This window comes from Chroicocephalus ridibundus, chromosome 4 (genome assembly GCF_963924245.1).
Source record: "Chroicocephalus ridibundus chromosome 4, bChrRid1.1, whole genome shotgun sequence".
NCBI classification, from domain to species: Eukaryota; Metazoa; Chordata; class Aves; order Charadriiformes; family Laridae; genus Chroicocephalus; species Chroicocephalus ridibundus.
The window spans coordinates 82,331,558-82,354,057 of NC_086287.1; the positions used below are offsets into that span (position 1 = coordinate 82,331,558).

Here is a 22,500-nt window from a genome sequence, read left to right on the forward strand (position 1 = left end):
ACCACAAAGCTGTGGAGAATGCGCAGTCTCAGTTGATGCTACAGATAAATTCTGCACTGAACAATTTATGTGAATTTACTGTTAGGTTGCAGCAATCGGTGAGCTTCTTTTTCTTCCCTATGTACTCTTGAACCTCTAAAGAAGCGAATGGTTGTGATGTAAAATGATATGTGACGAGTTTGAATGTTCCCACCCAGAAATGAGCCTCTAATGGCACTCGCCATGGAAAGGCGAGATTACGGTAGGTTACAGCTGTGGAAAGGATGCGTATGTCCACTAATAAAAGTGGATTGTCCAACCGCCGAGAAATGTCTGTTTTTATTTGGATAAGGACGTACGAACAGAAATGTGGTGGCTGTTCACACTGGAGTTACTCATAAACTCATTCCTTCACGAGAATGTTTATGTGTGCCCAGAACAATGCTTCCCCAGAAATTTGGGCCAAGAAGCATGCAATATACCTTGTGATGTGAAGCTTTTGGCAAAATGAGACTTGATCACATACCTGCTGTTTTAAATACTGTGATAGGAAGAGGTTGTATTACTGTTTAGCACTTTTATGCTTTGTAGAGGGGAAATTTTGAACTCCAAGACTGGTGAGAGCTGCGGATCAGCAGTGGAGTGCTTGATCTGGCCTTGTGGGACAGAGGTTGGGAAAACACCAGGTGTTTATGCCCATTTGTTGGAAGTATATCCCTTTTGACTCTGAGAGGTAGGTGGAAATGCCGTGTGGCACGGCTTCTGTCAAGTCTCATGCGAGTTTATTATACTTGCTTTGTGGGAGTGGTGTACTGCTAGCTTCCTCGGTGGTTCAGCCCCACAGTTTGCTCCAGAAATGCTTTTTGTTGCAGTAAAATACATATTGTTCTTATGCTTTTTTTAAAAATGTAACTTGTTTGAGAAGTTGCAATATGACAGGGTGTCCAAACACCAAACACATGATTAACAAAATGTGCGTTGCCTCATTTTCTATGATATGTAACAATGTGGGATAATTTCTTAAGGAACAGTGAATATGCTTTATGTATTCTGATTCCCAGCTAGGATGGCTTTTTTCTTTTTTTTTTTCTTTTTTTTTTTTTTTTTTTTTTTTTTTAGGGAAACCACAATTTGCAGAACAACGAGGGAGTCTGTTTAGGAGTTAGAATAGTCTAATTTAAAATAAATTTAAAAAAAAGTATTCCAGGGAATGTGAAGGTAGCCCAACCATTGGTTCTACCTATGGATTGAACGTGGTTCTCCAGTTGAACACATGGTCATATTGATGACTTCCCACGATAAACAGGCTATTTTGATGGTGTTTGAACGTAAGCATAACCTTAAAATAAGACAAAAACATAAAATGTCTCCTCCAAAAGAGGATTCATACACTATACAAAGGCTCAGTGGAATGTAGATTTCTAAATCTTTGGGTGCAATACTTAGTAATATAAGATTCTCCAAGCACCTAGGTACCTTATGCAGGTGACTCTCCTTGTAGTGTCAGGTCGGTTCACATGCACCCAGCAGTAACGCCTCTTCTTGCTCATGTCCACAGCTTCCAGGTTTTGTGTATTGGATCCTGGGGTCGAACACAGGATTTGGGAGCTCAGCCAGGTACCTAATAGATATTGCAAGACTCGGCTCTTAGATGAGTGCTTTTATTGGATGTAGGTAGAAGTGCTTTGTTTAATCAGGACTGTGGCACTCTAGGAAATTCTAGAGTGATCATATATGTAATTCATTTTGTTTCTGTTCAGCATTTGAGAGTCCTGTATATTAGACAATTGTGAAATATTTGGAAAACACATCATTGAAAGTAACATTTCACATTTGTATTTTCCCATAAGTATATTTAACTGTTAATGAAAACCATGGGACTGAAAGCTGTTGAGACAGAAATCTTATTCAGGAGACTAGAGCTGTACTGCTCTCTGACTCATTTGATCCTCTCGTTTCTCCTTTGGGATTAAACCATTTTTAAAAGGAATTACAGATAGCAGTAGAAGAATAGCTTTGTCACTGGCTATTCATTCCATGGAGTTTCAACATAGGGCACAGATTAATGTAATTTATTGTGTTGATTTTTGTTTTCTGGACATCTGTTCAATACACCCAAACTCCTTCTGTATAAGGCTCTGAGGAGCCATCAGTTGGTAACAGTTAGAAAACACTGGGTTTAGATATTCACTGGTGACTTGGAGGTAAAACTCTTTATGCATTGGATCTCCAGTGCCCTGAGCTATCCAATTGTCTGTGTCAAATAACCCCAATGTGCCTTGTGTCAAATATTACTGATGTCACTATTGACATTGTGTCAAAAATGGTTATACCTAATGTCTGTCACTGAAGAATGGTGGCAGAGTCAAAATTTGACAAAAAACACTTAGGGACAGATAATGGAAGTACTGTGCATCTTTCTTATTCCCCTCAAAGGGAACTAAGTAAGTTGTGAGTGTCTACTCAAATTTTCTTATGCAGCACACATTTGGTGATGTGTATTTCTAGCCACAGATATTACAGTTTTAAACTTCCTAGAAATATTGGTAAAGAGGGGCAGTTATGCAAAACAGTTTAAAATGACCCAAGTTCGCATTCACAGCTGCAGTTGGTGTAGAACAGCTCCATGTGTTCATCCAAGGCAGTAGATAGCTTCAAACATAGAAACGCAATGACTTGAGAGCTACAAGGCCATGAGAAGCGCAGTGAAGAAAACGGATTTGGTTAGTCTCATTACACTTCTCTGTATATTATTTTAAAAGGTTAAAGCTTTTTAAAGTTTGAAACGCATGATCATATATGATAATATTCTTTTTGGAGAAGGTGTTATTGTTCTAAATTGAAGTTTACTTCCATTACACTTTTCAATGTGGCTTGATATGGCCTAGTCCCTCTGGGTGGTCTTGTAGAATTCTACAATTCGAAGGGCAGGATCTCCCACCCGTGTGATTGTAGCTGAAGAAATATTGAAAAATGTCTCCAAAGAGACATATTTTCAAGCCTTTTTCCCTTATGGGAATTATGGGATATTTTAAAATACCCTGAAACTGATTTGTAGATTTTAATTTTTTATTTTTTTTTTTCCCTCGTGGTTTGGGTATTTTGTTTTTAGGGAGAAGTGTCTCTGTCTTATGGAGTCAAGGTCTGTATCGCTTCACCTTTAGAGGCAGCATCAGGAAGTTCTGCTGCTCTCAGACTGTACTGTGGACAGCAGTACCTGGCAAGAGTTTGGCTTTGAGCAGACAGCTTCAGTAATTCCAAAATACTCCTGGTTAAGTATTAATACTACTACTAATAATAATAAAAAAAATAGAGGACTTCAAAGCTAAATTTTACTGTGCTCCTAAAGCAACTGCCTGCAGTTTTCTTGAGTAGATGCTGCATGTTGCCCTGAGAGCATCCGGACTTGTGTGAAGTAGCGTCGGCTTGTGTTGTCCAGGCAGTTTGTGTGATTTGTTAGAGCCATGAGGTCAAATCTTCTCAAGCAGTAAAGAAATGTTAAGAGACAGCGCTTGATGTATCCGTCAAAAGGCTGACATATTGTGAGCTGTTTTAGTTTTGTACAGCTTTCCATGAAGGGAAAGAGTCGTGTGCAGACAGTAAACATCCTAATGTCTGCCTCAACATATAGAATCAATTACTGCAGAGCAGCGGTACTTTCGGTACCTGCACCGTGGCCTACCTGCACTAACTGCTACTATTTTGGAGGCAACGCTGAGAGCTGATGAAAATCACAAAGCATTGGGATTGTGAATCAGCTGGTGCTGGAGTCCTGTTTGGGTTCTTAGATACATAACTATTTTTTTTTAAAGTGCTGTGAACTTTGAGTCCATATTAATTTTACATTTCTGAAACATCTTTGCCTAAAACACAATAAAAAATGGAAAATAAGATGCTCTCAGATCATGAATAAAAGCTGGGCTGCAGGAAGAATAAAATCCTTCAGCAGAAATACTCAGGAAGGTAACAAAACCAGAGATGCAAAGCATTTGCCTAATTGCCGACATAACTGGATTTAACAAATGTGGAATAAATTACTTTTTTTGGCTTCACTATGTTAAATTCATTTTAAAAAAATCTAGTCTTGGATGTTTTACCTCTGAAATATATAGTACTTGCAAGTTCCGTGCTACCAACATTTCTCAAATAAGTGAAATGGCTTAGGTGATATTTAGGATGATTTTTGTATGATGAATGGCTCATTTGCTGTCCTGCATTAAACTCGGAGCACGTTGACACGTGGGTGTTTGAAAGTCTGAATTAGTACGTCTGGACTCAATGGCAGGTTGTCTTCAAAATAGCAAACAAGAACCTTCCAAAGTTTTTCTGGGAACTTTGTGTAATCCAGATCCTGTTCCTGGAAGACTCCTTCCCACTTGCAGGCCTTCTCTGCTTTCAGTGTCTCACGCTCCCTTATCCCAAGAGAGATCCTGTGTTATGGCTTCTGCAAATATGCCATTTTTGAGTTAATAAATACCATAGATACTTTTCCTGACCTAGTCTTTGCATCCAAGGTGAGAAGCAGAGGAAACCAAGGAAGAAGCTCAGCGCTACTGCTGTAGAGCTCAGTTCCAAACTGAGTCATGGGATGGAACTGAAAGGAGAGAGTTTTCTTTTCATCCTCTACAAATTTCAGGCATTAAAAAGTTCTGTTTCATTGGCCAAGATTGCTCAAGCTGTTCAATTTGAATAAATAGTATAACCTGTGTCCTTTTGACATTCACTTGTGCTGAGGAAGCTGTAGGTTAAATGCTTGCTCCAATTAAAAGAGGAAAAAGGACTACAAAAGAGTGAGCTCCAATAGGAGCGGGTGAGTCAGTGTGCTCTACCAGAATAACCTACTCTGATATTCTCTTATGTGTGAACCTGATGTACCTTATTCAGAGCCATACCTGAATGTGAGCCTCTCCCATTCAAAGGGAATGTCATTTCATCCCTCTGTAAGGTACCTGTGGGTCCCTGATTTTCCTTTTTCTTTTTTTTCCTTTTCCTTTTTCTTTTTTTTCTTTTTCTTTTTTTTTCCTTTTTCTTTTTTCTTTTTCTTTTTTTTTCCTTTTTCTTTTTTTTTTTCCTTTTTCTTCTTTTTTTTCCCTGACCACTACTTTTATGAAATCCTGGTAATGCCAATTTGTTCTGTTCTTTGTAGGGTTTCCTGCCTCTGCTTGCTCTCTGTAGCAAAGGCATGAATTCTGAATTTGTATTACTTCTAAAAACATTAGTTCCCATAAAAAGAGTTAATGGCTGGACTTTGTGTTTGATAAAACACTTAGCATGGTAAAGTAACACGGTAAAGTTTGTTTAATATACAAATATAATATGTTTCCATCCATTTAGTTTCAAGTTCTCTTTCCCATGTTTAGCAGTTTACTAATGAGCATACCTGTATAACAGTAATACTTTAATGGTATTTACTAACATAAATATTTGCTTTCTAGAAGCAATGTTACACAAAATTCCTGAACTGCAGTCTAAGCAACTGCTGGAATGTTTGAGGTAAGAAACCTGACCTTTGGGGAGGATCAACATCAGGAAAACAGAGTTTCCACTGTTTGTGACTTGTGTCCATAGTGAGGGGGCTTGGAATGGCAGGAGGGCGACCAACGCACACTATGTCACGGCTCAACCCCAATGGAAAGTTCTTGTCATTATAATTACATTGATAACACAAAAATACTGTACATGAATTTCAGCATATCCTTGTACGCTCAAAACAGACAGTTCGGCAAGGTCTTTCTGCAACAGATAAGGGAAAATAAATAGAAAGAGACCTTCATTTATACTAAATGTTAGCAGTTGCAAAACCTGTGTGGAAAAGAATCTTGAGTCAGCTTTGTTCAAAATGCTGATGAAGTTACATTAGCCGCAGCTTGAAAGCAGAACAAAAAAGTCTTCTTTGAGGCATCGTCTTTTCTGAGGCATCATCTTTTCCTCCCTCAAACTATTTAGTTGCCAACTATTATTCTCAAGTGCTTGCATTCAACATGCATCATAAATACCGTACCTATGTATCCATATTGCTGCCGTTGATGCTCCAGTGACTGTCCTGATATTTACTCAAAGCAGCTTTGATTGGGTGCACAGATGACAGTCAGTGATAGACATGTGAAGGAGTGAAGTTTCACCAGTTGTTCCTCAACGGGACAGCTTTTCCAGATTGTAGACAAATATACGGAAGCCTTCTAAAACAGTAAATCTCCCACAGGTTTATTCATGGAAGTGCAGGAATTTGCCTGGTATATTCAGGTGAGTTTGCTGATATGAGACTGGGACAGAAATGGTCAGGTAGTAAAATTTTTTCCAGGGTGGGCTTGCAGTTGAGATACGGAATGGAGATGCCCTCTTCTTATGATGCCACTTCTCTTATTTTAATTATTTTTATTTTAAGGATTTCTTTGCAAGGGGTCTTATACTCTTTCTTTTTTTTTCCTTAGCAAAGTAGTCCTACTTAGCTTATTTATTTTTCAGCTTTAAAACATCAGCATTTTATAGATCTGAATTTCACAATGTGAGGATGATTGCTACGTACAATTTGCAAAATTGTGATTAACCAGCCCCTGTTTCGAGTCAGTTCTCCCTAATTCACAAAAGGCTTCCAAGAATAGTCTGCACAAAATTCAGTGTGCAAATTGTAGGGCAGATTTTTAGAGGGCAGTTTAAAGAATGAAGTCCTAAGGGTTTTATCTATATTTATATCTCTTGTTAAACCAAACTCTTATGTAAATGTTACAATCTGTAAATAACAAGCTGAGCAGCTTTCTTAAAGGAAAGATTGCATCCACATTTTTTGAGATTTGGCAAAATTATTAACTTACACAATAGACTAATATACAAGTATATTTGGAAGCAACTAACGCTAGCCTGTGTCTTCATCTGTATTTTATGGATATTTAAAGGTTTAAGAACACATAGACCTTTAATTTTCCAGTAAAAATTGTCTCAAATTGAAAAACACTGCCCTTAGTGATGGCTTGAAAAAAATGGAGATAGCTTTTGTATACTTTTACTTTTTATAGCCATTAATGTTGTAGTAAATCTTGTATTATTGTATACAGTCTAGATTATTCTTCATTCTTTTGCCTTTGGACAGGAAAGAAATTACTGGCTTCCATCAGTGTTATTGGCAATCCCCATATTCTGACATCTGTTCCTTTCTAAACATTTTACCAACCTTGATGAAATGTAGTTTACTGTTAGAAGCTGACTTCAAGAAAAAATTGGATGATAAAAAAATAACATTGATTAAACACCAGAAGTAATTTACCAATGACTATCAATATTTTGATGGCCACTGCAGTTTATTTCAGAAAAGCTAGACATCTTATAGAAATTTTAATCATATTTAATCTTTGAATTAAGCTGAATAAATGAATTCTCATTTTTTAAACAGAAGGATGAGAGACTGATTTTGCTCAATTTTAATCAAACTCTTTGAGCTGTATTCCTGAGAATTTTTGGGGCATATTTTATAGATGCCATGCATTGCACATCTCCCAGAATTAAAAATCTCAATTAATATTTTCTAATACACAGTGGACATGTCATTCGTGACTTTTCCCTTTCTGTGAAAAAGGGGCCTCAGACAACCAAGGTGGTGGGCCTCTGGTAAACCACCGACTTTACATACACACCTTCTTTATTAACTATGCTTCATTAGAGTGACGCAAAGTCAGAAAAGGCGAATGTGATTATTCTCTCTCTGGTACCAAGCGTAGAGCAATTATAGTGTGCCATTCCCCACCTCGTGGGGTGGTGAGCTGCAAGAGGGCCCTTGCAAAAGGCTCTTGAGGGTTGGGCCAAAAGAAGGGGTGAGTGTTTTGTTTCCAAGGATTGGAACAAGCTAATTGCATTGTGAAGGAGTAGGGTATGAATAATATCCTCTTGGGAAGGGAAGTATGGGGGAGATAAATTGAAAAGGGCTACAATAGAGTGTATGTTCTGGTGTTGTAAAAGGTAGACATACAAGAGGATGGAAAGGTGTGATGAGATTTTTTCAGAAGCACTTAGCAGCAGTCTCAGTGGAGCTGTTGAAATTCATGGATTTACTATGGCCTGGTAATGTTTGGGACCAGAGTTTGGGCAGTGCTAAACTATGAGACCCATGTCCTATGGGTGTGTCCTCCCTGACTGTTTTTCAGCGAGGCCATAATACTTCAAAAGAGGGAAGAAGGCATATTTCTCCAGCACTCTATATGTATATGAACCATTGAGGACAAAATGAAATTGCAGCTCTTGAGGAATTCACTTAGTCGCACCAAGATTTTCAAAGGTGGAATTACTCCTCTAGCAACAGGATCTTATAGGACTCCAAAGCTAGTTTTTGATTCCCTTACCTTTGAGAGTAACTTGAACCATTGAAGGTTCAAGGTAGTTGCTAGGCTATTTGAAGTGGAGGGGATTTGAGAGATTTGTTTTCTCCATTTTACAGAAAATTTTAATTTGAAGGAAAATTTTCCTAACAGACCTCCTTTAGAAACTCAGCATTCAATGTGAAAACAGTTTTCCTTTCATTTCCTGAAAGTCATGTATGGTAGTAGAAACTGAGTGGTCTAGGTTAAAGTGGTGTGTAAACTGACAATTTTTGGATTGTAGTGCTCTGTGCTAATCATAAAAAAAAAAAAAAAAAAAAAAAAATTCACACATTTCAGCCGGAGACCTCTCAGCATGTTTTATAAATTCATTCAAAGATGAATGAATTCTCACAGTTCCTTGCTGAGGATATTTAGTAGAGAAAGTAAACATGATAGACAAAATGTCACTTTGGGGAAGTGCATTGTTTTTCTTAAAGCTGATTTTTATTTTTCTTTCTGAAAATATGTTGGATTCAACTGTGCTTATTTGTATCTACCAGGGGTACAGTCTGGTGGTGAGGAGACTGCCCTGGGAAATGGGATGACTAAGTTCAGATGCATGCCATTCCCAAGTCTGAGCGACTCGGAATTAAAATATAAAACCAAGAATAAAACAAACTCTGAATTAGACAAAGGAACAGGACTTGGTTGTCCTCCACTGTAGCGTGTTCTGTAACTACCAGGAGACAGAGATCCTGACTCCATCATCTTCCAACAAATTCAAGTCAGCATCTCAAAATTGTTGTTTTAACACAACCGTGTTTTATACAAACCTTCGGAATAATGGAAAAAACAAACCCGCAAACAAAAAAAACCCCCAATGCCACAACACTTCCCCCCCCTCCCGCCCCTAAAAAAAAGCTAAAAATTAGAGAGGAAAGAAATATAATTGTCATTCTGTAGTCATATTTAGTATCTCTTGTTCAAGGACGGGGAAATGGAGAGGAAGATTCATCTGTTTGCCCCAGTGTCGCGTAGCTAAATCAGCAGGGGTCGGCCCAGGAGTCCCGACTACCCAGGGCAATGCTGTAGTCAGTAGGTGTCTGCCCTTCCCTGTCAGACCCATAACGCCCGATAGTCTTCTCGTAGCATCTCACAGGCTCCCTTTAACATATGGTTTCAAAGCTGTTGACGTTCACCTGCTTAGATATCTGTACAAACTACTAGTAGGAACTACATAAATATCTAACAGATGCACACGTTCACCCTGGGATTAATGCATTCTGGACTCGGACCCGTCAGCATCACACCCCTTCACAATCGCATTTTATTTTTTCACATGCTCATGTGGTGTACACCTGTGACATGCTGGCAATGCACTTGCTTGCAGTGAGAGAGCCCCTCAGGTTCAAAGCTATCCTTATATCTTTGTTCCCTTATGCGTGAACCTTTTGAGGTTTTTCTCTTAGTGTTCAAAAGGCTTGAGCGTGGCATTACATCTTTAAAACCTATTCTGACCCTTTTTTGAATATGCCGAATATAAAAGCAGAAACAAAGCAAGGAGAACTAGATAAATAGATGCAGGGAGACATCATAAGAAAAAAAAAGAAAAGCTCCTTAGCTTGCCAATATTACTTCATGCTTTTTATTGCAAACCTCTAAACTAACAATAGACCACCACCTCACGCAGCTGGGCGTGCGAATTGAAGGTGTGCTGAATGTGTGGGCTTTCCAAATGTAGCACAATAAGAGGAACACCTGTGCTAAATAACTTTGCATTGATTTTATTTTATACAATATTCACAGTCTGTCTCTTTTAAAAAAAGTCTGCATAGGGAAGAAAAAGGACTTGTCAACTTTAGTTTCAGTTATACGACTTATCTCCCAAGGTTCAATGGAGCTGTTAGAGAATCAGAGGGATTTACGTGCACTAAACAAATGTAGGATTGGGTCTTAAAATGGAGGAGAGATTGTTCATCTTTTGGACCCGGCTTTGCTAATGTACATTGGCTGTGGCTAACAGTCTCCTTGCTGTTCAGTCCAGGTTTGCTTGCTTGGTTGGTTGTTTTTTGGGGTTTTTTTGGGTTTGTTTTTTTTTGTTTTTATTTTTTTAAATGAGTAGCCAATGTTTCAATAGCCAGTTACAGCAACAGAAAGGTTAAGAAAAATACTAATAGTCTGTGAATGTTTATCTTAAGTTGCATCACCGATTTCATAGTTGTTTAATGAAATGACATATCAAATAAAAGAAAAAGTACAATTGGGAAATTTCTGTAACTTAATTCTCATCACTGCAGAACCATGTAGATGCTGTTGGTGCTATTATTATTTGGAGTCATAGATAAGGTTTAGTGTTGTGTGTGATGTTAAATTTCAGGGATAAAAAAAATGCTTTTCGCTGCCAAGAATTTACTGTAACATTCTGGGCCATGAATCTGAAAACTATAAAAATGGACATCATAGGTAAAATCTAAGCATACTTTTTTGGTCAGTTTGACAGCCGTGTAAATGGATCTAAGGGTTGCTCAAAGGGTTAGTTAACCTTTTCTCCTTTAATGGTACCCGAATTTGAGGTTCTCTTTCACCTAAGTACCTACCAATTTATGTCCATAATTTCTATTAATTCTGAGTCTCTCTTTCTTACATTGTTGTTACTTGAAATGGAAAATATTGGTTACAGTCCAAGAGGAAAATTTATAGCCTGTCATTGTAGCCTTGTGCTATTTCAATACAATAATACAAATGCATTCCCTCTTTGTGATAAGTGTATTTTTCCTTTTACTTTCTCATGCGATGTTCAGACCCATTCCAGATTTACTTTGTCTTTGTGGTCCCAGAGTTTATAAACGCTCAACAAGCCTTTAAAGTTGTTAGTTACCCTTTAAAGCAAAGGGCAGCAGGCTGTCTTGTTCTCCGTCACACTCAGACTGGGACTGCAGGAGGCAATTTTGATCTTATATAGCTAAAAGTTGGGGCTTGCGATACTTCCTTGTTAGGTCACCTTACAACCTTGTGAATGTTTTCCTACCTTTTCTATGGGAAATACGGCATCCTCCAATGTTGGAGAAGGTAAAAAAAACTTTTCCAGGCCCAATCAAGCTCCTGTTGATGTGTTCAGTGAGAAGGAGATGCAGCTTAGGAACACAGAAGTGCTGCGTGTTTTGGACGTGAGAAGGAGACCCACTGGACAAAGTTTTCTTTTCAGCAGTCAAGGGAAGATGGGAGTCCCGCAGCAGTAATGTGGACTTCTCTAATTACCACTTCCAAGTTATTAGCATCTGGAGCCCTTTTCCCCTTTTCTATCTAGCAATTACAGAGTGGGATAGATTAACGTGTTGCAGAAGCTGTATAGTGGACCAAGTTTCTCACTGTTGGCATTTGGTGGTTTGCTGAAATTGTTACTTTCAGCTGAAGAACGGGCATTTTACCTGGCCCTGAATCCCAGGCCGTTCTCTTCACAGATAATGTATATTCAAGTACCACTCAAATTATTTATTTACTTCTCTGCTCCCAGCCCCCACCAAAGCAGCACATCTTAAAAAGCCAAAGAAAACCAGTCATACACATGGTTTGCACATGAAGAATCACATCTATAGTAAAATGGGATCCATATGTGTGTTTTGGATGTGAGCATCAATGCTCAGTTTAGCTTTGCCCACATGCCAGGGCGTGTGCGCCGCTGCCGAAAGCTCAGAATTTTCTTGCTAAATCACACACAAAATTTGAACTTGGGGTTGTATTAGAGTCATAAGTTCATAGTTTTCTGTTGTTTCTTTCCCCATGTATAGCGTCCTTTGTTTACAACCCAAATCCTCTCAAGATTAAACTTTAAAAAGACTCGGTGATTTAATGGACTTAGGATCAGATTCTAACCTCCAGCGTGAAACGAGCCTGACTGTAGCACTCAATAGCAATAGAGGATTGTTTGCAGTTGTGAAGCAATGGCCGCCAAACATTATGCAGAAAAAAGATGCTGGGACTAATTTTTGCATGGATGAAATATTCAGATGAATGTTAAAAAACGGAGTAACAATAGACGGTGACATACACAAAGGGTAAAAGAGAAATTACTACCATTCCAACACAGCATTGCACTCCCTCCCCCCACCCCAACCATAAATATTTTAGAAAAAAGTTTCATATAAAGAAATACGCTAACTTGAAGCTATCTTCTGCATATGTCCTGCAGAAGGATCTGGAGAGATGGAAAATTGTCCTGCATGAATCTGTTTGCAGTTTTAAAATTTATAAAGATAATTGTCTTTTCAGTTCATCGTCCAAGTTTTGGGCTTGTTTATGCTTATACATTAATTTTATTCCTTCCTTTCACCTTCCCCCAAATAAGAACAATCTTGTAAGTTTATGATCAGATCCTTGCTATCGCTCAGGTACTTTGTACTCCTCTGGTAGTGGAAAGCATCTGTGACTTCACTGGTCTCCGGAGGATTTGAAATACCATCTCTAAGTCAATCCTTAGTAAGTGGCGGCAGTAGCAGCGGTACGGCATCTCCTTCCTCTCTCTGAGGATATTCTTGGAGCAGGGGGACAACCTGTGACTGTCAGATTAGTTCCCTGTCGAATATGGGTAAAAAGGAGGAATTGGCTAGAGAACAGGTCTGAAGCTTTTTCTACTGTACACCACGTTGTTAGTTGGGTAATCCGAAGATTATTTTGGAGACCAGTGATATTCTGCCATGACATCTCAATTATTTTCAGGGCATGGGAAATGGGGTTCAGATTTTAAATATGGAAAGATCTTTCCTATGTCTGCATGGAATTTAGCTGGTTTGGGTGTACTAATGCTGGGTAATATAAATAAAACTAAGTTGAAAGTAAGTAATGCTTCAAGCAAAAGGGAGGTGAGGAGGAGAGAGATGCCTTTGTGGCATTTGTTTTCTTAATTCTTTTTTCTTGTCATCACGGTCTTGCTCCTGAAAGGTACAGCAAGCTGCTTTCTACTAGCACTTCGTTATATGGTAACTTTTGAACCTTCCTACTGGGGCTAGGTGATCAATTATTTTATAAAGAAAATGGTCTGTTTTTTCAAAAGCTGTGTTTTATTTTCATTTATAATTATCTCCAGATAAGTCTTCAATTTTTGAATCTTGAATTGGACACACATGCGCACTGACTCGCTTGTAAAAGATCTGTGACAGCAGTCGCATGATGTTTCCATGCCATAATTATTCTCTGAATCATGCCCAGAGTCCTTGGGAGATCCAGAAAACCTACAAAAAGCTGGTTTGAGTTTACCTACGGGACTCAGCTCAGGTTTTTATGTCATAGATAATTTTTTTTTTTAAAAGGAAGGGAAGTGCCTTTAACTTCTTGTTGTCTTGTATTAGAGAGCAGTTTCTTAAAACAGGAGACCCATAAAGGAATGCTATCAGCTGGAAGTCTGGTCCATGCGAGTGTTTTTGTCAGTTTTTCTTGCATCTGCCCCTGAATGTTCTTGTTAAGCTTTGTGGTTTAACAATCATATCTCTCAGATTCTTAAATGGAGTATGTATTTCACTCATCTGATGCATCAGAAATCCATATAAAGACGGTTTTGATTTTTCAGAGGGGAAATGGTTAAGCTGATTTTACCAAGGTGCTATTGTTGGCAGAAAGTAAATGTATAAAATGCATAGAAATAGCTTTACTTCCTATCAGGTGACCCAAATCTCTAAAAATGTTATTCAAGACACGTAGACAGATTTTTCATCTTTAAGATGATCTTTTTAAAATCTTGTCATGGCTCCATAAGAAATCCATACTTCCGATGTGCCTTAGGTAATAGTCTTTACAGTAAGAGTACATCCCAGAGAGTTTCATGGCACTGTGCAGTACGTCAGGACTATGATGCTAAAAAGTGCCTGAAAATAAGGTTAAAAGAGATCAATCCAGGTAACTTCTCACTTGGCCAAAAAATAAGAAATATTATGGCTGCTCAACAGCCAGACCTTGTGGGGGCCTTGAGTAGGAGGTCCTTTCATTCTGATGAGTACGTACCTTCTTTGCAAGGGTGTTACCCTTTCAGCTTACGTATAAACTCACATACATTTCTTTAGAAATATAAAACTCAGTGCACCTATGAAACCTTGGTTTCATATCTTCTTATGGATGGTAACTGCCATATTGTGAACCCACAGGACCTCTCTGCCAGTTCACAGAATCCTGTTGTTTCTGCCGCGTGGCCCCGGCGTTAGGGAGGCAAAGCGGAGCGCTGTGCGCCGTCGGAGGACTACATCAGCAAATCAGTGGCTAATAAAGACAGGCAGCAACAGCAGCAGCAGTGTTGGCCTTCTCCACAGCAGGGTACCACAGATGTTTCAGATAACAAAGTGAGCTTCGTTGACAGAACATGTGTGTAATATATAAAATAATGGGAACCGAAAGAGGGGGGAAAAAAAAAGCCACTCCAATCCACCCATGTAAAAATGTTTTTTATTTATAAGTGAGCAGCTGAATACAAATGTTGTCTGGTTACATAGAAGTAAAAAATAGCAGGCTGATGTGGATGAGAGACTTTGCATGGTTTCTAGTCAAACAGACTATGCATTGAAATCTTTTTCTTTCCCTAGGGTGGGTCCAGATCTTCAGCTGGGGTAAATCCATGCAATTTTATTTTCTTGCATTTGTACTTTTTTACCTCCTCTGAAGATCTGACTGTGATATGGTTGGGGGGGGTCACGGCCAAAGTTTCCTGTGTAACACTGTGGAAGAACGAGCAGTTTTTTTGACAGTACCACCTCTACCAAACAGTTGCTACACTGAGGAGTTTTGCAGGGTGGACCTGGAGAAAGAGGAATGTGCAGTGATGACCCACAACTACCAGGAAAAACAAACCATGAGCAGTTCTCAAGTAAGATAATTAGCTTGAGGAATTACAGCAGAATTCCCTATTTTTGTGATGTTATGGGCTTACCCTCTGCTCTTCAAGTGTCACAAAGTAATAAGATCAACCTCTCTAAGTAATCCTTGGGTGAAGGAGACTTTCATACTCCTTTCCTGCAGTGGTCCTAAGGGCGTGAACAAGGAGCATGAACGGAGCACCCTAGAGATGGCTGGGCCACCCAGTGCCACTGGTATCTGGTGCATGCCACCACAGTGTAAGGGTCCCATAGGACTCTGTGTGTGGTCAGCTGAACAAGGGTTTGCAAACAGGATCGGGAGAAAACCCAGAACGCCTGGTCATCCCCCGTGGGCCTTCTCTGTGCCGTACTGCCAGCGCTCATACGCCACAAGCAAGAGCCCTCCAGGAGCGTGCAACTTGTTAGCCTGCTTTTGAAGAATAACAGACAATGGGATTCAGCATGATGGAACAGGAAGCTCCTATCAGAGGCTAATAAATGTTTCCTTGTAAAATGGGGAGATGCTTATGTGAGTCCAGATATAAAGTGAAAGTAAGACAGCCCCCAGAGGAATTACTGAGGTAATAAATGTACTTACTAGGGCAGTGTGTGCCAGAGCGAGACAGAAATGGGCTCAGACCAGAAGAAAATTAGAACCTCAAGTGCAAGCTGAAGCTCAGTGGTCAGATGAAATTCAACCCTTTCCTCTGAGAAAAGAGTATCTGCTGGTGACTGACTGACTTGATTATCTGGGATTGGCATGGCCAATGAAAAGAACAGTGTATGATTTCTGCCGTCTGTCCTGTTTTAAGAAGTAAAACATGAACATAGAATATGGTAACCAGCTGAAGGAGGATTTGGCTCTCTAGACATACACATTTTTATGTAGAGATTGTACTGTTACAGCTACGCCATTGCAATAGGTCAGGGTCTGTTTGGGTGTCAGATTATTGCGCCATGTGGCTCAATGTCACAAGGTGGCTACGATCCTTTGAGACTGGCAATGGGATATGTGGTTTGGCCAGCACTATGCTCCTCTGCATGTACTTGTGTATTTTTTAATTTTGTTCATAATAGAGTCATCTAAATTGTGAGAGGTGAGGGCATGCATTTATTCGTAGTGAAATCAACATGAAATCAGAGATGAATGGTCTATAGGAGACATTTCTGAAGCTGAAATATAACTACAGGCTAGGTGAATTGCTCTGAAGATCTTGTGGCTATGTACGTGTTGTGGTCTCTTTATCAAAGTTTATATTTTTACTGGGTCACTAAAGCAAGGTATATAAAAGCAGGAGTTCCGTACTGCGTTCTGTAGCTGAAGAAAGTAAAATAAATCCTGATTATTTTTTTTTTTTAAATTTAAATATTTTTCCCCTCTGAGCAGCGTCTTATAATTGAGATCCACCTTGAACATGCCAAGGTCAGAATTCGAGACGCAGAATATGCTCATCAAGCTGCCCAACAAGATACCTTTATTCAGCCAAATTGGAAAACTTGTGTGTAACTCAAAAGATCAGAATAGAGTCCTTATTGAGCAAGGTTAGGAGGGATAGAAACAATCGGCTTATATAGAGTATTTTTACTTCATAGGAATGTGGTTCTGATTGCTGAAAATGTATCCTTTGCATGAAGTACAAGCATAATCCTATGCCTACTTTGCCCTTTGAGTAAAAGTATGCTTAATAGCAATTTCAGGGGGAAAAAAAAAATCTATTTAAAGCCTGTTGAGCAGAATATCCACTTATAGAGGGAAACTATAAGTGAATAATGTTAATGGAGTTCTGTTTTGTAAAATGCATAGGACAACTAATAGAATCAAGCTACTATAACGGTGGATGATTGAATTACATTTAAGAGAGTACCTAATTTATGACCTTTAAAAATAGTTTGAGAGCTGTCTGCTTGATAGGTTTTGTAAATCCTAGACCTCCTTCATACAAAAGTTTTTAGGAATCTCATCTCTCACTTTATATTATGGTCAGAGGACCTTTTGTGCTATTGTACGTCAGCAGTTCCATTAAAATATTTAAGTAGGCTAATTACTGAAAGAAAAAAAAATTGCTCTCTGGAGAAAATTATTATACCTGTTTATTAGTGTGGGAGAAGTTCTTAATCGGGGAGTAAATTTTGAACAATAGCAATGAACAATGACAGACCCAGGACATCCTCAGAAAAAGGAATGAAGTCCTATAAATACCAATTAGTGAGCGTTTTTCCTCAAAACAGTAGTTTTTTAAAAAGTAGAAGTTTGTGTGTAACTTCCACCAATCACTGGCATATTATGTACAGGAACATGAAGTTTTATACTCCCATCATTTTTTTCCTCCCATTTAACTTTACTGTATCTGTTTATTTTATTGCTGTGAAACTCTTTGATTCAGTGTTATCTTGCGCAAAGGAAGCCCCCAAATTTACTGCACACTTTATTAAAACTGTGTTTTTATCTGTTTTAAAGAGGTTGCTCTTGCAGACATTTGATGCTGATTTCGTGTTGTAATGTTCAGGAACATAAAGAGAATTTGAGAGCTCTTCCATGTAGCGTTGGGGTTTATATGGAGATTCTGTGTAGGAATACCCTTCTAAAACTCTATGTTAAGTTTTATGTCATTCCTTAAAACATCCTACAATTTTGTAAGCTTTTGTGCCGGAGGGTTATGCCTGCTGTGGTGTCATTCATTGCTCATCTTAAAAGAAGGCAGAGAGCAAAGGTGGAATAAGCTGCTAATCTTCTGGATCAGCCAGACGTTATTATTCAGTGGTATATGGGAATTTAAGGCACCGATCCTTAAGGGCGAGAGGTGCAGGAGAGGGGCTGCGCAGCTGCCAGGAGCAGCCACTTCAGCGTAGCGTCCTGGTTGCCAGAGCGCTGCTGCGTCATGCTGTCTTAAATGTGGCTTTTGCCTGCTGGGTGCAATGGAGCTCTCTGTGGAGCATCGCAATTCCAGAGAGCTACAAACGGAATTGGCTAGTTTAAGAATATGATCATTCGATTTATTATTTTTATTTTTTTATTTTTTTTTTTTTTTAAAGATCAATTTAGCAAGACAGACCCTAGGACTTCATAGCTCTCGCATGTTCACTGTGAAAGGGCTGTCCCATAGCTCTGCCTGAGTTCCCGTGGTGGTAACCTCAAAACCTGCAGAATCAGGGCCAGACGGGCTGGACTGCATGTGTACAGCTGAGGAACAGAATAGAAGGCGGCAGTGAGATTTCTGTGGTCAGTCATATTTATGGTTCTGTACTTTATAACTTAAAGTAAAAATTGTATTGTTTCCCAGAGAAGCTCCATTGTAGGTCAACCCTTGTCTTAACCAGCCACTTGAAAAGTGGCCCCACTTGACTCCCAATACAATTTACTCTGACCGTTAGTTAAGGACTGTTTCTGCTGTGTCTGTGGCGTTTGCAGCTCCATATGGTGGTTGCTCAAGGCTGATTTAAGAGTAAACAAGAAGTACAGGGTTTCAGTCACACAAAGGTGTGGGACTTAATCTATAAAAGTAAAGAAGAAATTAAATGGAGGGGAGCTACTCCGTCTTTATTTTACACCAAATATGCCAGGAATCAGAGATTAAGTTTCACTTCTCTTTTTGTCATTCTTGCTGGTTCATTGTCATACCTTTTCCAAAATAAAACTACTGTGGGGTGGGTTTTTTTGTGATTTTATTGCTGCTTTTCTGAAAATGAAATCACTTCATTATCCTGTATGTTCAGTACTTGCGACAAGGAGATTCTGGCTTTGCCCCAAACTGCTTACAGTCTGGATACTTTTACAGTGAACATCTTTGGAGCACTGAGGAACGTTTTTGTGAGGATGAGAGAGAATGTCAGGCTAAAGCACCATAAATAATTTATAGTCCTCAGATAATTGTCCTGTGAAAGTTTCCAGTGCTTCCAGTTTCATCCTACCCACCCCTATTTTCAGATATCAGTTATAGAATCTTGACTTAATATTGTTAATTGCATAGTAAACAGAACAATATTGTTTGCCCCAAGACAGATTACCATTTCTCATTACAGAATTCTCATAGACCACAAATCATTGATACCATCTCCACCAGTTATAATAAAGTTTATCTTCAATCTGATAAAAAGCATGTTCTGAATAATAACTGTTGCTCTTATTGTAAGTGGTTTAAAAACATGCTTTTTTAAAAGCTGAGTAGTTCATTGAAGTTACAATTCTGCATTTGCCCTAGCAAAGAGAGGTGAGAGTTGTGGACATAAATGGTCAGATTCCCAAGCGCAGCTCTGTGGGTGCAGCGTGTGCAGTCGCACTTGACAACTGATGAACCTCTTACTATCGCCACGGTTAACTACAACAGTCGGTCCCACTTTCCCTGCATTTATCTGTGTTTGTACTTGAACCCATTGTTCAGCGTGTTACATATTTGCATCCTTAGCTTATTCATAGAAAATTAAAGTGCATTTAGATGCTGTACGAAGGTTTATCTCTTCCGTTCAAATTGCAGAGATCCTCAGTGGTCGGAAGGTTTCTGCCTCAGTCCCCAGGAAGGAGTAGTTACACCTGCAACATCGCGAGCACAGACACAAAGTCCTGGCTGAAAACTGCCTGAAAAAACAGTCTCATTTTACTTATCTCCCACCGCTACTTATGCCCACTCACAGATGAAGAAGAAATAATCTAGTATGACACAAACCACCAAAATCCATAAAGGGAATACCGTGGCAGAAGTATAGATATTGTAATGTTCTTCAACTATTTTGCACAAAGTGAAAATCTTCCAGTAGTGCATTTCCAATCTTCCCTGGCGAGTTTAGGCACTCTTTGGGGCTTTAATCTTTTAGCCCTAAATCTATTTATGTCATACATAGTAAGATGGAAGCATTTGCATCATTGTGTAAGTGTCATTAAGAACAAGATTGGCCCAAATGTTAGCTGTCACAGCTGAATTTTGTATTTTGCCACCCGTTTCCATTGAGATTGGGCTCAGCCAGCAAGTTCAGCTCTAAATACCATTTTTCTCAAAGCCTAGTTCTGCTGCTGACTCAGGGTAGCGCTCAGTTTGGTGAGAAGTCCTAAAATTTAGAGCCAGTTTTAAAGTTTGGGACTTTATAAGACAACTGAAAATATTGTGCAAGTCCATCAGGTTTTGGATCGGGTTGTGTGAAGTTGTGATTCAATCAGGTTCTAGTGCAATTCTGTGGGGAAACAAGGATTCAGCAGGATTCTTTCAGAGTTGAACCCCAAACTCATTAAAATATTACAATAAAGTAATTAATGCACATGGCCACTAGACACTCTTAAAATGTAAATTTCACAGCTGTAAGAAATTAGATTTGTTTAAAAATAACAGAAGGCTCAAGTACAAATTATGGAGTAAAAGCCTATAAAATTTCAAACTTGGTTTTAAGGCACAGCCTTTTTTTTTTTTTTCTTTTAACTAGATCATTTACTTTAGCACTAGCATTTAGAAACTGAATTCCTTGTCTGTCTTTTGCCTCTGAAGTTGTAGTCAGGCAGCAGCGTGGAACTGATTAGTTGGGACGTTTTCTTGTCAGAAGGTCGGACTTAGAGAAGGCGGCAAATTTTGCAATGAGCCTGTGTCCCATCTGAACCCCGTCTTGGGTTCGGGAGGTGCCAGGCTTGCAGCTACAGGCACAATATTGTGAAATTCACTGGATGCCAGTCTGAGTTGTTTGCACAGCTGGGAGGACAGGTAGTTCTCAGCTGACACCCCTGTATTAACAGTTGTTGGGAGCACTGCTTTTTCACTCTACGTGCATTTTGGCTGGCACAAGCATAACTTGACCAATTTGAGTAGTTCCTAGAAGTTAACGCCCTAAATCAATCTGTGCCACAGAGGCTAGGAAAATTAAAACCACGCCAAAGCCCAGGAGCGATGGAGACAACTGGATTTTGCAAGGGATGCGACATACATCTTCTCGGTGCAGAAGCCTAATGCCAGATTCTCTGGCACTTTCTCACCCATCAGTGTTTACAAACACGGGCCTGACTATAATGCAAGAAAAGACTTTGAGTAACAAATGTCCAGCAGTGTATTTCAACCCGTTTACATTTGAAACAACACGGAAATACAGGGCTCCGCAATGGCTTCTTGGCACACCAGCTTCAGCAGAGTACTGAAATGGTCGAAGGAAGGAATTCCGGTCAGAATATGTTCCAGATGAATCCTGTTGGAGATCCATTTCTAAATTTATGCTACGTGCTTAACTATTAAAAAGTTCAGATTATGACCCCTCTAATGTTATTTTAATGCTAGTTTTTAAAATGTAATTATAAATCAAATTACATTTGAGATCTGAAGCTGACAGTAGTGAGCCTGGAACACTCTAAGAGCTGCTTTAAAAATAACCCCTCTCAAACTTTATTAGTGATTTCAGAAAGAGAAGTGCAAGTGGACTGGCCAAATTCATCCACGCTGTTTCTGTCTGAGATAGGACAAGTTGCCAAGTGTCACTTGTTTTCTGGTTTCCAGAGACACAACGCGGGATTTTTCCTCTTCACCTGCAAACTGCATTTCCAAACTTTGGGTGTCTTTCTTTGAGCTTAAGCAGAAGGCATGAGCTCATTTAAATTGTATTTCCCCCTTTCTTTTCTCATTCTTTACCCTAACTAATTTCTCTAAAGATTAAGATTTCTAAGCACTTAACAGCAACCAGAAAAACAAGTAAGTTGAGAAAAGCAGGTCATGATTTGGCAAGTGCAAAATTTTTGGGCAACGTAAGCAATCATAGGAAAGAAATGTGCTTAGTGACTGCAGTCGTGTTGGTCAATGGCATCTGCTCACCTTGTATGTATTTGAAAAAAAGCGCTTGAAAAGAGATCAGAAGGACAGAGCTGAGAGGATGTAAGCATTCAGTACGGTAGAAATGTTCTGTTAAAGTAATGTCTATACTAGTTTTGGTAACTTCGTATTTATTTTTCTTTCTTGTGGGTTTTTTTTGTGTGTTGGTTTTTTTTTTTTCTTTTCATGGATGGAAATGTTTGCATTAGATACTCCTATAACTTGCCTACAACCGAACTAATCCACAAAGATAGTGCTTTAGAAACTATAGAATTCAAATTTCCATTTATATAGATGTAGTTTAAGGGGAAAAGGAAAAAAAGACCTAAAAAACACAGGGTAGGTAGATCTGAACAAACAACTCATAGTGACTTCTTACGTATGTTTTGGAGTTTTTCTTTTCATTTGAATGTGCAAAGTATTTATTCAGTGGTTACTTACAGAGTTCTTCCGTGAATAATACATTTTAAAAATCTTTGTTTGCAGAGGTTTTTTTGTTTAGATTATTTATAAATTTATAGTCATAGCTGGTTACCTAAATCATGTTATTTCTTCTGTTCCCTGATTGCATGAGTTACATATTTACTTGATTCAATACACAATGCAAATTGCAAGGGTTACAGCTGA

The 22,500-nt window shown here is 38.9% G+C and overlaps 1 protein-coding gene across 13 annotated transcripts in view; it reads left to right on the forward strand.

Moving 5' to 3' along the window:
* ZNF536 (zinc finger protein 536) overlaps positions 1 to 22,500 on the forward strand; it is a 352,702-nt gene that overhangs the window by 80,647 nt on the left and 249,555 nt on the right. The window lies entirely within an intron of this gene.